At 42.6% G+C, this 15,795-nt stretch overlaps 1 long non-coding RNA gene across 1 annotated transcript in view; it reads left to right on the forward strand.

The window, feature by feature from the left end:
- LOC146441567 (uncharacterized) overlaps positions 1-14,313 on the forward strand; it is a 30,159-nt gene extending 15,846 nt beyond the window's left edge. Inside the window, exons 2-3 of the long non-coding RNA XR_014849963.1 lie at positions 10,717-10,837; positions 11,941-14,313. This is a non-coding gene — a long non-coding RNA (uncharacterized LOC146441567). The remainder of the gene's footprint in view (positions 1-10,716; positions 10,838-11,940) is intronic.
- Positions 14,314-15,795: the final 1,482 nt, after the last annotated feature.

A 15,795-nucleotide genomic window follows, 5' to 3' on the forward strand; every position in this document is an offset into this window, starting at 1 on the left:
GTATATAATTAAACCTCTGTGAATGTTCCTGTTTTCTTTGGGTTCGGGTTTTGTATTTAATATAAGACCTCTGGCTATCTTGGCTGTGGTTTGGCTACACTGGTTCAGCAGCTTTGTAGCAGGACCCTGAGAGCTACTGACTCTGAGAAGAAGAAGAAAGAAACCATGAACTTTGAAATGCACCAAATTACATGTGTTGTTAGCGTTCTACAATATCTTTCTCCAGAACAAGGTGGCATCCAGAAGCCTTTCCCAGGATTAGCTGGCAATATGAGAATGAAGAGTGGTCCAACCCTCCCAGCACAGTGCAGTGATCCTGGAAGCAGGTTAGGAATGAGGATGATGAAGTCTGGCTCTGATTATTTCCTTGGTTAATGAGACAGTCTCTCAAGCAGCATCAACTACTTCAGGATTTAGCCTAGCTTGAAGTCAAGTCTGCACAGAGAGCCTGGGGGTGCAGAAATCTCCCTTGAATGTGTAACAACACTGAAAAGATTTGATTCTTTTTTGTTAGGCTCATCCTGAGAAAAGAAGTGATGCTACAGCTGAGTTAAACTGTGAAGAATCTCTCAAGCAGTGGTGAGAGGTTGGAACATGCCATACTCCATGCCATACTCTTAATGGAAATTTTTATAGGTCTATTTGAGGATTCCAAAATTATTTCCTTGAATACATTGGACTGGAATATTTTTCCAGGTAAAAAGAAGATAATTGTAACTGAAAAAGAAGGTGAAAAAGCTTCTCTGGAGTGTAACTGAATAAAAATGGTCCAAGATCTGGACTTCAGCATAAGAGCTGTTGTTGAAAGGTCAGTGTCAGACTGTAGTGCAAGGAAATGCCAGAAGTCTGCTTGCTCATTAGATTTTCATGCTCTCCTCTGTCACTGGTTTGTAGGTATGGTGCTTTGCTTACTTACACCCAAGGTGATATATGTGAATGAGAGCTGGCACCAGCTGCTGAAAAATTGATGAAACACCCGAATTCTGCTGGTGGCAGTTTCCACAGCATGGGGAGTGGTGCTGAAGTCTTGCTCTTCCCCTTGCTGAGCACTTTGATATTGCTTCCCTGGCAATAGCAAGAAACATCCAGCAAGTCCTGAGGTGTCTCAGTGAAGAATGTCTTTCCACAGAGTGTACCTTGACATCTTGCATCACAGTCTGTTTCACTTTCTAGCTGATTGCTCCCATTTCTAATGAAGAGTCTGACTAGCACTGGTCTGCAAGAATTGCAATCTCCCCTTTCCACTACCTTTTGCAGAGCTTTCCAAGTGCATCCTTAAAGCTTTTAAGCACAATTCCAAATGAATAAGCTTTGCTAAGAAAGACAGCAGAAATGTTTTAATTAGAGTAACTTAATAGTCTGGCTGAGCTCTGAATACAACAGTGGCAGGAGATCACTGAAAAGCTTCTTCCTTATCTAGCCTTAATGATATATCTTGGTTTCCAGGGCACTTGAAGGCTTTATTTTGAATGCTTCACAGATTACGCTGACTAATATGAGAACAGGGTCATTAGTGTAATAAATCTTAGGTAAGTGTAGAGCTAGCCTTAGGAAACCTTTCTATATTTGGCCTCTGATATCAATTGTTGTACAAGACTATAAAAAATAAGTGTTGACATCTGGTGTAGGGTACTGGCACGCACACATCAAATGCTAATGCTGCCATTTTTCCAGCAAAATGAGGCCAGGCAGGCTTAGTTTGGCAGCATGGCTCTGTAACATGCCTTGCTAGCCCTGGAGGAAGCCAAGCTCTTCCTTGCTGAGCACCTGCCTATAAAAGACAGATAATGCTAAAGGTCTGCTTACAGTTCAGTGACTTGCTCACACAGTGTTGGATTTTTCTCTCCTCTAACTGAGGAACTTGAATCTATAGCACAGCTGACAAAATAGGTATTTATAACCTCATTTGTAGGAGGCACAGGAGTTGGTTGAGCTACAACAGCCTCGTTAAAAACATCTGACCATCCCACAAGCTGTGGTCAAGGACTCACTCTGCTTCCCATTTTAACCAGGCAGGGCTTGACCTCAGTGGGACTTCTTTTGCCTCACCCATCTGATGACCCCTGGGCTTGCAGTGTGTGTGGGAGGGGTTCTGGCTGGCTCCTCTCTCTGTATTTTGCTCTTCAGTCCTGAGGGCTTATCTCAAAGTTCACACCGGATAGGAGGGGATGGAAAACGTGTGGAGAGGAAGAAGGGGAACCAGCCTGTGGTGAGACTATCAAGGCTACAACCCAGCAATATTTGCAGTAAACCAGCTGCCCTCTATCTGCAGCTGCTGTGCCAGGCAAATTGGTAGGAAATGGATTTTAATCCCTACCTGCCTAATCCCAAACTGCTGGGGATATCCCATAGCATAGCAGTGATGGAGTAACAGCTACCCTGCCTCAAGTAAAGTGATCAAGTAAAGCCCAAGGATGTTTGAAAACACTCCAGAAAGATTATTTAGTGGGCCTGCCTTTGAGCAGTGTGATTAAATTGCATCCTAATGAGTTTGTTGCTAATTCCACCCTAGCTTGCTCTGTTGCTGTAAACTGATGGAGATATCTCTGCTGGCTCCCTTGCTCCAGCACACAAAGGCTTCTCTGTGTACATGTCAGCAACAGTGTCACTATTTTCTTTCTTTTTTTTTAATCCTTGACTCCCAAATTATTCTGGACAGATTGTTTTTCCCTCTGTATAGCTCTGTAAGGATAATAAAGTAGCAGAAGCAGCGGGGGGCTGTGGGGGAGAGAATTAACACTCTGTTCCTAGCTTCAAGATTAGTGACCAGATGCATAAGGGGGACCTGACTCAGGGAGGGCTGTTCCTCCTGCACTCCAGACATGGCTCCTGCTCTTGGGCTGGAACACAGCTCTGCTTTGCTTAAAACCAGAATGGCTAAGGAAAGCTGAAAAAAGGTGAAGAGGGCAGTCCTAAGCTGTGCATGTGTCCCATTGGGTGATCTCAGCAGGACAAATTCACAAAATCCAGCACGATCCTACGATACAAGTGTTACCTGTTCATGGCTCTGTGTTTGTCACCTTTCCCATTACTTTTCACGGGCCTGGGGAAGTCTCAGTTCATCGCTAGCCAGTGGGTTTGACAGCAGCTGCTCCCTTTTTTTGGCTCTCTGGCATGTGCCCAGCAGCTGAGGGGGATGAAGGCAGTGGGGGTGGATCCTGTGCAGTGCAGCAGCACCACAGGGGTGCAGGAGGGTTCAGCACCCTGAAGGGTGGGGGGTTGGAAAGACTTTCTGTGGGACAAGGTGTAAAGGATGGCAGCAAAGGGCCTGGGGAACAGAGGCATTTTCTGCAGACCCTTGGTGGCACCCCATGCTATAATCCCTATTAAGTTATAGCATGAATGACAAGGTGCTGTGCTCCAGAGAAGGAAGCTGGGCTGCTCACAGATACTTGGCTCACACTAACAGGGCTTCTAGCAAATATCTATAAGCAAGTATTTGGCAAATGTGCAGAGTTACTAGTGAGAAGAAGGAAGTCTCTGAAGCAGTTTAAATAATTCTGGTCCTCTGCAAGGTGGTGGTGGTGTTAAGGGCTGGGGATGTATTCCAGCTCCTCCTTTGCAAAGTATTGCTTTCATCATCATGCATTTTTCAGCAATATCCCATCCCTTTACCTTTAAACTAGTCCTGCTTGCCTTTAACCCAGAGTGAAAGTGCTGATTCAGCATATAACATGTGCTGTGGTGTACCTTGCCCCCTTAAATTGATTCAGAGAGAATGAAGAGTACTTTGGCTTGCTTTACCTTTTTAATCTTTCCAAATAATAATTTTGCTTTAATCTGGTTTAACCAGTTACCCAAAACATTGGCTTTTAATAGTAACTGGGGAATCCTGCTTCTGAGTAAAAAACTAGTTCTATTTATGTTAACATGATTTGGGTTTTTTTTAATTTTTGTACTTATTTTTTTGGCTTTTGTATTTATTTCTGCTTGTACCCATCTACTTCAGCTTTCTGGAGGGAACTAGACCACTTGTTCAGCAAGCAGTTGTCTCCAAAGCCCAACTGCAGGCTTGTCACAAGGCATTTTTAGGGGACTTTCCTCCATGGACTCCTTCCAAGTCTGCCCGTGCTGTTCCTCTCCAGTATCATCTGTTTCACTGCAGAGTTTGCTTTTTATCTTAGTATAAATGGTCATTGCTCAGCAGTAGAAAATAATCAGACCAGAAAACCTGGCTTTGTTCCAAGTGGGGTGCTTCTTTTTATCCTGCTTGGGAGTGAGGTGGGAGGAGAAACGAGCCCCTCTAGCTCTGTGTTCCAAACGGCTTTTTCAACATCTGTGGTGGTTCTTTTGCCTTATGGATGCTGATAGTTGCTGCTGGAGGAGAAAAAAGGTCTTATCAGTGCCTCTCAGGGCTGCTCTGAGGGGGAGACGAGGTCAGGCACACTGGCAGCTGCCTGTGCACAAAGGTACAAAAACCTGCTGCAGCACTGTGCATGTGCCACACCACAGAGGATGGTTACTTTTTCCCTTTGGGTAAAACACAGAGCGCTAGAAATGCAATTTCTGAAGTGAAGGGGAGGAGCTATGGCTTAGGGGAAGGGTGATGTTTTCAGAAAAAAAAAACCAAACAAACAAAACCAAATGCAATTTTTTTTCCTCTCCCAACCCTATTTGCTAATAATATGACTTCTCCAAAGCTGTAAACAATATTTGAAAGCCTTCCAGCCTCTTCGCTTGAAAACGTTAGGGAAAAAGAAAGGGATAGCTTGGCAGGAGTGCTAGGGAGCTTCCTTTACTCTCTGAAAGAAGTCCAGGCAGCCCCAGGGACACTCATGTTATAGTTATTAGTCACCCCATGTGCTTGCTCTTTCAGAGGCTCTGTTTACTCTCGGGAAGAAAGGGGAAAGTCCAGCAACAGTAAATATGGAAACATGAACACATTTCATATTTGCTTAGGGTTTCATTCCTGGATTTGGCTTTTCTGATGACATAAAAATTATAACGAAGTGTTCTGCATAGTTAATCTGCTATTGTTTACTGATACATGAGACCTTATTTAACAGAGATCTTATTTCCTTCTTCTTTGTCTCTCCATGTATTTACCCTTTCCCTCATTTTTAAGTGCCTAGGGCTGCTTTTTAACAGGCCTGACTATAGCATTTAGAACAGGCTCAGGCCATAAAAGAAACATAGGAACTAGCAATTGTTCTCACTGAAATTAGCTGCTACTTTTTCAAGTGTTCTGTTTCCCTTCTTTATTTAAAATTTAAATATTTGTTCATGATGTCCCTGTTTAATTATCTGAACTACACTGATGTCTGAAGGCGTGATACATGTCTGAAGGTGTGATATTCCTCCCAGAGAGACAAAAATTAATGCAAGCAATGCAGGCACTGATGCCTCCCAGGGCTGGTCCTCTGCTGAGGGTTACTAGAGTACAGCTAAAATCCTTCAGAATAGGAGCCAAGAGGTTGACCCTGTAACTTCAGTGTCATGTCCAAGAGGAAGGTGCCAAGAGGATTAAACTGTCTTTAAAATAGAGACTATCAGTATTTTTAGAGTATCAGGCTTTTAAGTTACATCTGTTTTGCTCATATACTGACTCTGGTGTGATATTGCAGAAGCTTGACTGTTAATTTTCCAGCAAAGCAACTCTCGACCTCTTCACCTTGTAAGGTTTTAAAAGCATTGCTGCATTTGAACCTGACAGGTCCAAGCTGAGGTCATTTTTCAGGCTGGATGAGTCTGACTATCCTGAAGGTCCAGAAGATGGGGTAAACAGGTGTCAGACTTGTATCTCCCAGATCCAGGATTTTCAGTAGCAATAAGGAGTTAAAGGCAAAACGCAAAAGTTCAGATCTTCCAAATGCTTGTTTCAGCAAGTCATTGATACTCTGTGAGAAATGCATACTGAGCATTGCAGCTGCTAACTTTTGTTTTATTCTGTGGAGCTGAGCTTATCCAGCTGTCAGGGAGAATGTCTTTTGGTGCAGTCCTTCACTCATGATTTGAAAGATATTGGTAGATGAATATCCAAATCAAGAGGAGGTAGAAATCAAGACAAGACCCTCACATGTATCATTAGTCATGGAAGCAAGCAAATTTAATTGAGGGGTAGCATGGAACAAAAGCAATAAATGAAGACTAAAGTTTACCTAACTTTTATACTGTTGTTACTGAAAAGTATGTAAGACTTTTTTCCCTAAATTTGTCTTTCCCTAAGGCTTTTAGATCCCTAAATTCTTCCATTAAAAAAAAAAAAGTTAGGAAATGCTGACCTAGCTTGTATCTATGAATAGTCTTCCCGGTAAGCATTCCAACTTGTGAGCAAAGGCTTTGAAATCTTCCCCTGCTTGTAATGGAGCTGAATGAGCTCAGCAGTAAATATGCAACAAGTGTAATGCCCGTTTCCGCTCTTTGTTCCCCTGAGAGTCATTTCAATGAAACAAATTCAGTGCACACTAATAAAGTGGGTAGGTAGCTATTGCAGCTTAATAGCTTGTGCTCGACCATTTTCCTTGGCAAGGAGCTTAAGGAATATTTCCAGCAAGATATTCATGATACCTTCATTGTGGACTGTTATCAGGACTTGTGTTTCCTGGGGTCAAGTCCTGGTGCTGAAGATACACTGCTCTTTGGGAGCCTGGGACTGCTCAGGAGACACAGAGTTAAACACACAGCATTTATCCTGCTCCCCATGGCCCATTGTTATTGCTGCAGCCTTCTCCACTTGCGTTCAAAATGTTTTCCAAACAGAATGTTTATTGGGAGTTTTTCTGCTTGCTTTGCTTTTCTTTCTTTTTTTTTCTTTTTTTTTTAAACTGTAATTGGCAATTGCCTCCATAGAGCTAGACTATTTTTCCACAACTTTACCTTCTTTCTTCAGCTCTGTTTTAGTGAGGAGTAGGGTATGAGTGTTCTGCTCATGGTGCCTCCTGTATCTGGCGCTCATGTCTAATGCAGCTACCTGAATAACACACACGAGTGTTGAGCAAATTTGCTTAGCTACAAAGAATGATAAGAGCATGTGTTCCTTTGGGTCATCTCTTGCCCTCTAGAACCTGTTCTAGAACCCAGTTCTGCTGTAGGAAACCAGATGAGTGATGGGATGTGGGGGTGGGGTAAGGCAGGGAGGTCTAAAAACTGTTCCTCATTATCTGTAGGTAAAATAAGTGGGGACAGGTTAGGGGGGAAATAACTGACCGTCACAGCACTTGCATTGTATTCATGCACCTTGAGCCGTGTGAGCCTGTTGACCACTCCCCTGCAGAAGAGGACCTGGGCCATGCTTTGGCCTGGCCTTGTGCCAGGGTTGCTGCAGCTGCTCTGGGCTGTGCCCCCAGCCTAGCCCTGCCACCTTCCCTGCACAGTTCAGGGACTCCTTGGTGGTGGCTCCCTGTGCAGGCAGGAGGTGGGGACAGCAACTGTCTGAGCCAGAAATGCTGCTGGGATTTATTTGGTGAGCTGTGCTCCAAGTTCCCCTACCCACCCCCTGTGCAGATACACTGAATAAGTGCAAACAGTGTGAAACTCCTAAAAAAAGGGACAGAGTCATCCTTCATCTGCAAATATATGACTGTGTGTTATTTTTATGGTCTTCTAGTGATCTTTGGCAACTGGTGAAATAAACTAGAAATACATGCTGCAGACTAAGGAACTGATATTACCTACCTTCCAAAGGGTTTGTATTCACAGCTTGGCATCTCTGAGGTTTTTCCTTCCTTTGATGATTCTCCACCGTCTACCAAGACAGGAGTCTGCATGGCAACATTCTTCATGCTCAGGACATTCATGTGGGTCTATTTAGGGAACCTTTTTGGACCCTTCCTCTGATGTTATAAGTGTAATAAGCTTGTTGAAATTATCTGAAGGAGTCCCTAATTGCTAGAGGTTGAAAAGGAGATAGATAATGTGAGAATATATGCCCCTTGCTTGGGGAAACTATAATGATCATAATTTGCTTAGTGCCCTCTAACTGATGCTCTCTTTAGTTCTGCATGATTTTCTTTCTAGCTCAGTGGGAATGCATGCTCCTCCTCTAGAAGATTGATTATCTAGAAATCATGCCTGAAAGACTTTTCTAATTTAGCTTCAACATCTAAAGGGAACTCAAGTTCAGATACACAGTATGATTAAGTGCAGTCTAGTTTCAATCAGAACCTGTTATTCTTGCCAGACAAACTCCAAATTGAAAAGGAGCAGAGCATTTCTGCTGAGCAGCAGACTAATTGAAAAATTTAGAGCATAGTTATTTGGTAACCTGGGTCAAAGTCAGTCAATAGTTTAAAAAGATCTTGAAACACTTATATTTAGAACTACTTTAATCTACTTTAATGCTTAATTGTTTATTTCAAAAAGCTTCTAAAAATTGCTTAAGCTTTAGGAAATCAAGTTAAGCCAATATAAAACTAGAATTTCTCCATTACTTTGCTCTAATTTTTTTAAGAAATAAACATTTATGTCTGCAAGTTTGGACACCAAAGTCAGGCTGACAGGCCTGTGGTATTCCAGATCCTCCTTCCAGCCCTTCTTGTGGATTGAAAATAATTAGCAATAATTTTACCTCTGATTTACCTCGTTGGCTATGATTCTGACACTGTGCAAGGCAAAGCCCAAACATTATTACAGGGCCAATGCTGCTACTAGTAGCTTGTTCAAACTTGTACACATGGGTGGCTATTAGTTGTAGCAGTTTCTATAGGTGAACTCTCAAGAGTTGCTTTTTTGGCTCTCAGAACAGTGATATTTAAAATGCTGTGCCTCAAACTCTGTGCTTTGGAGGTTGGTTTTACGTGCCCTACCTTTTCGGGAGGATCACTGATTTAAGGAGTTCTGCACAGTCCTTGCAGCTCCTGAAAACCCAGCCACCTCCATCAATGCTCATCTGCAGATGCAGGGCCTGATTTTTTAGCCAGATAACTTAAATGTCTGCATCATGTCTTACAGCATATTTCACATCAGCTCTATATATTTGGTGCATGCTGGTACTCTCCAGGCAAACACACAGCTACTCGGAGCCCCTTTCCAGAGCCATCATGTTCAGAGCTTTGACAAGAGTTTTCCACTATTTCCACTTGCCCTATAGGTAGCAAAGTGCTGTCTCTGGCATTGCTGTCCACGAAAAGGGCTGGTTTTCCATCAATGGATGTACTGTGCTCCCTTTGTGCAGCACCTGGTTTCACCAGACTGCACAGGAGCAGGGAGCAGTGGTGGGATGTGGATCTGGGTGCTGCACCCTTCAGCATGCTGGCACTGAGACCACACATGGTCTGGAGCGAGCAAGGAAGAAACAGGGGCTGCTACCCATGGTTTCAGCAGAGAAATACACTTCAGAGGTCTGTAGCGTCTCCCAAAAATTGCTGCAGTTGTCAGGACTCTCTGCTGTTGTGAAGCCTGCTGCTTGGTGGTCTTCTGTCCTGTTAATGCAGGCATCAATGGGCTGCCTATTCCATCCTCATAAAGGAGGTCTGTTCTGCAGAGGACATGATGCAAAGAGCCTGCAAGCTTGAAATATCTGGATGTCTTCCAAATTCTATTCCCAGTAGTTTTGTTCCAGCAAATGCTGTTGAATGTACACACAGTACAAGGGGGTGCAGGGGGAGGATCAGCAGGAGATGGGATCATACAAAACATCATCAGTCTTGGAGTGTCACAATTAAATAGTCTGCACTAGATGTTTTTAAGTCAAGGTGTAGTGATTCATTGTTTGTGGAATCCCATTACCTGACAAAGGCTCCACCCTGACTCAAATATATGATCAGCTACACTTCTGAATTTAGGGGCTTCTTTTCCAGTCCTGTTGTAGTCTTGCATTTGGATTTCAGGATGCACCTAAGTGGGAATATTCAACTCATGTGAGAGCCACTGGCAAAAATCCAGATGTTGGGAGAATCCCCACCCACTCCAGCAGATGAATAGTCTCCATTTGTCAGTCTAGCACAAGGGAAAATGTACAAAACTTTCCTCCTTTCTCAAACAACCAAAATTTCTGCTTCCACTGTCTGAGTTCACAGCAGTTGATAGTCCCTAAATTGTCCAAGATTATAATAGTTTCCTGTTTATTTAGGTTTGGATATTCACAGACCCAGTTTGAAAAATTACTATATCAAAGCCAAGTAATGAAGTTTGTGAAAGGAAATCTTGCAGTCCAAGAAGAAACTGCAAAAAGTTTTCTCTCAGTTTTCACCAGCCACAGTGAACTCTTGACAAGTACAACAGAACCAGGTTCTCTCCAGCCTCATTTAAGCTCTTTAAACCTCAGCATGCAGATCTAGGCTCCTTATCCATATGCTCCAGGGAACACGGGAACAAAAGCAAATGCAAGGCACACGCAAGGAGGAATTAAAGAACCACCCTGAAAAACAGGCAAATGGGAAAAATAAACTATAGCAATACAAACGAGCAAAGGAAGAAGAGCACAAATGTACTAGTCATGTCTAACTGCTTTCAGAACCCAGTATGCTTAACAGTCTGAAATAGAAACCCCAACATTTCAGTTCTGCACATTAGCAATTTAAAAAGAAATAAAGTGATATCTCCTGAGAATGAAATAGTATATATCTATTCATATGGTTAAACAAGTATTTTTCCTGTTCACAACCTCTCAGCTTACTCCTTCATACTTTATTGTGTTCAGGACTTCTAGACAAATTCTTTTTTAGAAAACTGAAATGTTTTGTCTGGGTTTCAAGAAAGTTTATTTCAAACTATCAAGTGAATAAACTTGAGAGCTGAACAAGAGCTCTCAGGCTTGAATATTTTCTTGCTTCACAGAAGCCCATACATCAGAGGTGAAGACGCCCAGAGATCTGTTCAATCCAGCAAAGCCACCAGGTGTCCATCACCAATTGGGCTCCCATCTTGAAAGCATCTTCATTTCTCAGCTGTCAACAAGGTCTGCAATTTTTCATGTTGTCTCTTCACCACTTATTAGCTCAACTCTCTTTGTCCCCATTACACAGAAAACATAAAGGAAATAATCAAAGTGGGACTGGATGTTTTGTATTTAATAGATGTCATGATTTGCCCACAGGCCTCCAGTGACTGCCCATTGTCTTTGCTCCTTTGGCATATTGGCTGTGTCAAAAAACATCATCCTCTGTCTGCTGTCAAAGGACATTTCCGCCTCCCTTTCCTTCCTCCCATCAGCTTTCTTTTTCCCTCATTCCTGCTTTATGCACTGATAGTATTTCACACTTGAGGAGTCTTCAGTGCAATTTCTGGGCTTCCACTTTGTTGCAGTCATTCTCTGCATCCAGCTCTGATTTTGAGAGATCAGATCCCTTGTGCATGATGTGCTGGGGCTATGAAAATGGCAGCCTTTTTAAAATCAACATCTATGTATATTAATTGCAGGCACAGGGTTAGTGCTGTGGGATCACAGGTGACCTATAATTTTGCTCAGTGTTGCTTACCTCACAGCCTGCAATTCTAATCAAGCAGGTTTTCTGTCTTTAATATGTTCCCCATAAGGTGTTGCTTGCAATGATATTTTGATGATGGAGAAAATTACATATTGGGAAAAACCTTTAGTGATGATAAATACATGGCTGAAATTAAATGGTACTGCATGAATAGCAGTTGTTATATGAAAATTACTAATGATGTTTTAAACTGAAGGGACATTTCTAACTATTTTCTTTGAAATTAATGCCTAATGCTTTTTTCAGTTATTTCACTAAGAATGTGTGGAAGAATGTATTTCCCTGAGTTTTAAAAGTACTTTTTAGCAGTAGATTAAGATGTTATTTTAAAAGGGGCCGGAGTGATTGCGAAGCCTTTTCATTTCTGAATCACCAGTCTAGTCTTTCTGACAGTTGTTCAAGAGTCTCTCAAAGAAAAAAAAAATGTCTAGAGCAAAATCTAAAGTCAGAACTCTGTGACTGGAGGTCTGAAATTAGATTTGGGAGGTCAGGCTGATATTTTGGTCAGAATGCAAGCTGTCCAGTGTCAGCACCACATTACCACCACAGATGTCAATGTGGCTCATGATTTCAGGTGCTGGAACCAGCAGGACCTGAAGAAGCTGTTCAGCCTCAGAAGAAATGATCCATGACCCCAAAAACTTTCAAGTAAAGTGAAGAATATGGATGATAAAGTGGTCTAAAGGAAGCACAAAGACACACAGGTGACAAGAATTGTCAGCCCTGGAAGCAGAGACTTTGAGGCACATAAACTCAGCTGTCCAAGCGCTATATAGTCCACGTGGCAGAGGAGAGGATGTGGATGAGATGGATCCATTCTGGCTGTATAGAGCTGGGCCTAATTATGGGAGCAACCCACAGAGAAAGCAAGAAGATGCTTGTTCTACTCTCTAATAAGATGACTGTGTAGTGGCCTTTGCCCACGGGAAGCAGAAATTCAGACTGATATGTTCTCGTAGAGAGGCTGTTGACTGCCAAAGACTAGTGATTTTGTCTCTGTAAATTAATCACAGCTTGGAGAAAGCTTGAGTGAACAGTATGTCTTGCTATACTAATTCCAGAATGAAGCATAATTTCCTTCTGCAATGCTCCCAGGCTCAGTGCACTTCATCAGAGCCACCAGTCTCTCAGATGAGCTCAGTGGGAGCAGTGGCATTTCCAGCATCTGTTGGGCTGACTTTCAGCCCTCTGCTGCCAGTGGATTCTATGGGTAACAGTGGGGACAGCAGAAGTATCAGCATCAAAAGGAAGAAATTCAAAGAAAGGGTATTTGAAATGGGATTTAAATACAGTTGGTTTTCATGTCTGTTCACTAATCCTGTATTGCTGAGAGCTAATACTTAAACCAAGGGTCACTGAAGCAGAATGAATGAGCAAAAGTTTTTGAGCAAGACCTGTGGAATACAATCCCCACTATCAACTTCATACAGTGGGAATAAAGGAAATTCTTTATTTCTTGTTTGTAGCCTGTACTATGTCCTACAGTCCAGGAGCCTTCCCTCGTTATGTCAGAGCAACTGCTCTCAAGTTTAGCTGTAAGCAAAAAAAACTGGGGGACAAAAGTTTTTTTCAGAAACACAGGGTATCCACGGTGTGCTGGGCTTGACTTTTAAAGCAGAGACAAAGTATTGGCAGCAGTGACAAGCTACAGCTATGGAGGGAGTTTTGGCCTTGCCTCAGTGAGGGGAGAGCTGGGCAGAGCATCACACACGGGAGCATAAAAATGGCCACTGGGCTTGAAAGGCTGAGCTCTACAATCACTCTGAACAAAGCTCCAAACCCACGTAACATTAGCTGTGTTTTACAGTCAGTGGCTGTGGAAAGTCTGTACTTTTGGGGTTGCTTTGGTGATTACCTGTGTCTGTCTCATGGCCGTGGTGGCTGAATGACACGATCACAGGACAAGCTAGTGGGGGAGAAAACTGACATTATTCCTGGCGGAATATCATGCTGAGACCCTGGCTTCCTGTTACAAAAACAGGAAATGCTTTTTTTCTGGAACAATGATGGACTAGTTTCAGTGCTGGGGCACATTCACAAAAGTCCCTGCACCTTTATAATTGGGCAGTTTTCTGTTCCCACTGTCCCAGGAATAAAAGATAAAGAGAGAAAAAGCTTTTGAGTAGGTTCATTTTGTCTTGCCTGTAAAAGACTGAGACTGCAGGGGTTTGTATGCTTTGGTGTTTTGGCCAATCCACTCCTAAACGACCCAGCTGGTTAGACTGCTCCTTGCTGTTCAGAGACACCACTCTGTAGAGTGCTTCACTGTGAATTTTTTCAGTATTGAGCTTAAATTTTCCTTTTTGATTCTCCCTGCCTCTTCCTGGAGCACTTAGAGGACAGCCAATGGCCATCAATAGGAGTAGGGAAGGACAGATGGTCCTTTTCTTAGCTTCTAAGAATTGAACTGTCAAAACTTCTTGTTTAGTTTCTGCTGTAAACACCCCTAGGTGTGAAGTGCTGAACAGTTTTTTATGAGCAGCAATGCAATGGATTGTTTCAGATAATTTGAAAAATTCACAATACACATTGTTAAAAGACCTATGCTTTTCTTCCTTGTTTGTAGCCTCGGGCTCTTTATTATTAACAGAATTAATCTGTACTGATAAAATTTGAATATTGTCCACTCTTCTAACTGAGGAAATCTGGAATATCAGGTATTTTGCATTTGTGGCTTGCATTTGTGGGATGATGATGCAGAAGTGGAAAGATTCTTCTTGAGGTATGTGCTGATAAGTCTTTAGTACATCTCTGAGACAATGAAGTTACTACTGCAAGCTTTTGGAGCTGTATCACAGAATAGAAATACCTACAAAAACTGAATACAGTGTACACACAAGATCTAGGCGTTTCATTGTCTATTTTTTAAACCCCATGCAATTTCATTTGAGCATAGTGAATGACATAAATTATTTCTTTCTATACTATTAAACATTTTAAACTATTATCCCTGCTCATCCTTAACATATGAAACACTCATAGGCGCTTTCAGCAAGCTGGAAGTACACCCTCTCACAAATAAGTGTGGCTCTCCAGGCAGAAGCCCAGCCCTCGCAGCAAGCCTCATCCCAGGCAGGATGAAGCAATCAACATCAAGATTTCCACTGAGCAGAGACTCACAGAGGGAAACTTGTTGCTATTTCACTCTGCAGCTGAGGAAACATACAGTAGTGGCAGGGAGCCTTGGGGCAGCTGATTTAGAGACTGATTTTGCAAGCTATTCCTTACAATCAGACATTCATAAAATTCATCTCGAATAACTGGTTTTCCGACTGAACACCTAAACTCTCACCAGAAGAGCATCCTGCTGACTAGACATGTTCAGACTGTCTCTGGAGCTGCACCAGATGGTACCAGATGCACTGAGACCCAGTGAGTAGAGTTTGGGGTTTTTTCCCTGTCAGTTATAAGGATCTGCTCTACTCCTTTCCTGGGAACTTTGCTAACATGAGAAGTAAAGGCTCTCCCCAGAGAGCCTCCCACTGCCTTCAGCTCTGTACTGAGAAAATGGGGTGGGATTAAAAGAGCACAGTTGCTACTGGGCAGTTGGTTTGTGGCCAGCCACATGGTAGAAAAACTTGGACATAAATTTTAATTTAATGCAGAGTTGCTAATCAATATCCAACATGTAAATGTCAGTGGCTGATAAATGTAATTGGATGTTTGTTTAAGAGCATTAGAGGAAGAATGCGCTTGAAGCATCAAAGAGGGAGCCTTAGAACTTCAAACAATACTCTGGTTACGTTTTTGGGAAGGGCTGTCACCAGATCTGTGCTGTTTGGCTGCTGCAGTGATTGCCTATTGCATCAGTTTCTGAATTTGCATGGCACTTACTAAAATACACATGTACATAAATAGATTAGAAAGAAAAATATGCATGTACTTGAATACACTTATGAGGAGTGATGTTAAAAGAGCATCATCATGGTGAGCAGCAAAGACCTAGCTAGGCAATGCAATCATCAAGGATGCCTGCCAAATCTTGATTTGCTTGTGCTGTCATCCCACCACCATGTATCGTGGGCACAGTTCTTGTTTGATCATGAGCTGCATTCCTTGCAGGACAGTGAATGCAGAGTGTGGCTCTGGTGAGAAGCAGCAGCTATGGGAAAAAGCCAATTCCTCTGAAGGAGGACATATGTGCTCTCACAGTGTCCACAGTGGGTAGGGCAAAAAGTTTGAGCCATTCCAGGGAGATGTATGTTAGGCTTCATGAAGTAAATGCAAACAGTTCTGCAAGCAGCAAAATGCTGACATAGAACAACCTGGAAAGATGGAGGAATTGCTGGTTCTGGAGTGTAAGGTAAGGCAGGGCTACCTCTTTCTGCATCATGGGAAGTGAGTGGACTAGATGGCTTCCGTGCTCCTTCCCCACATTCCCATCCCATTCACTCTGAATCCTTGTTTTCTACCTTTTTTCCACTAAGAA

The sequence above is a fragment of the Lichenostomus cassidix genome, chromosome 2 (assembly GCF_008360975.1).
Source record: "Lichenostomus cassidix isolate B80296 chromosome 2, HeHo_3.0, whole genome shotgun sequence".
NCBI lineage: Eukaryota > Metazoa > Chordata > Aves > Passeriformes > Meliphagidae > Lichenostomus > Lichenostomus cassidix.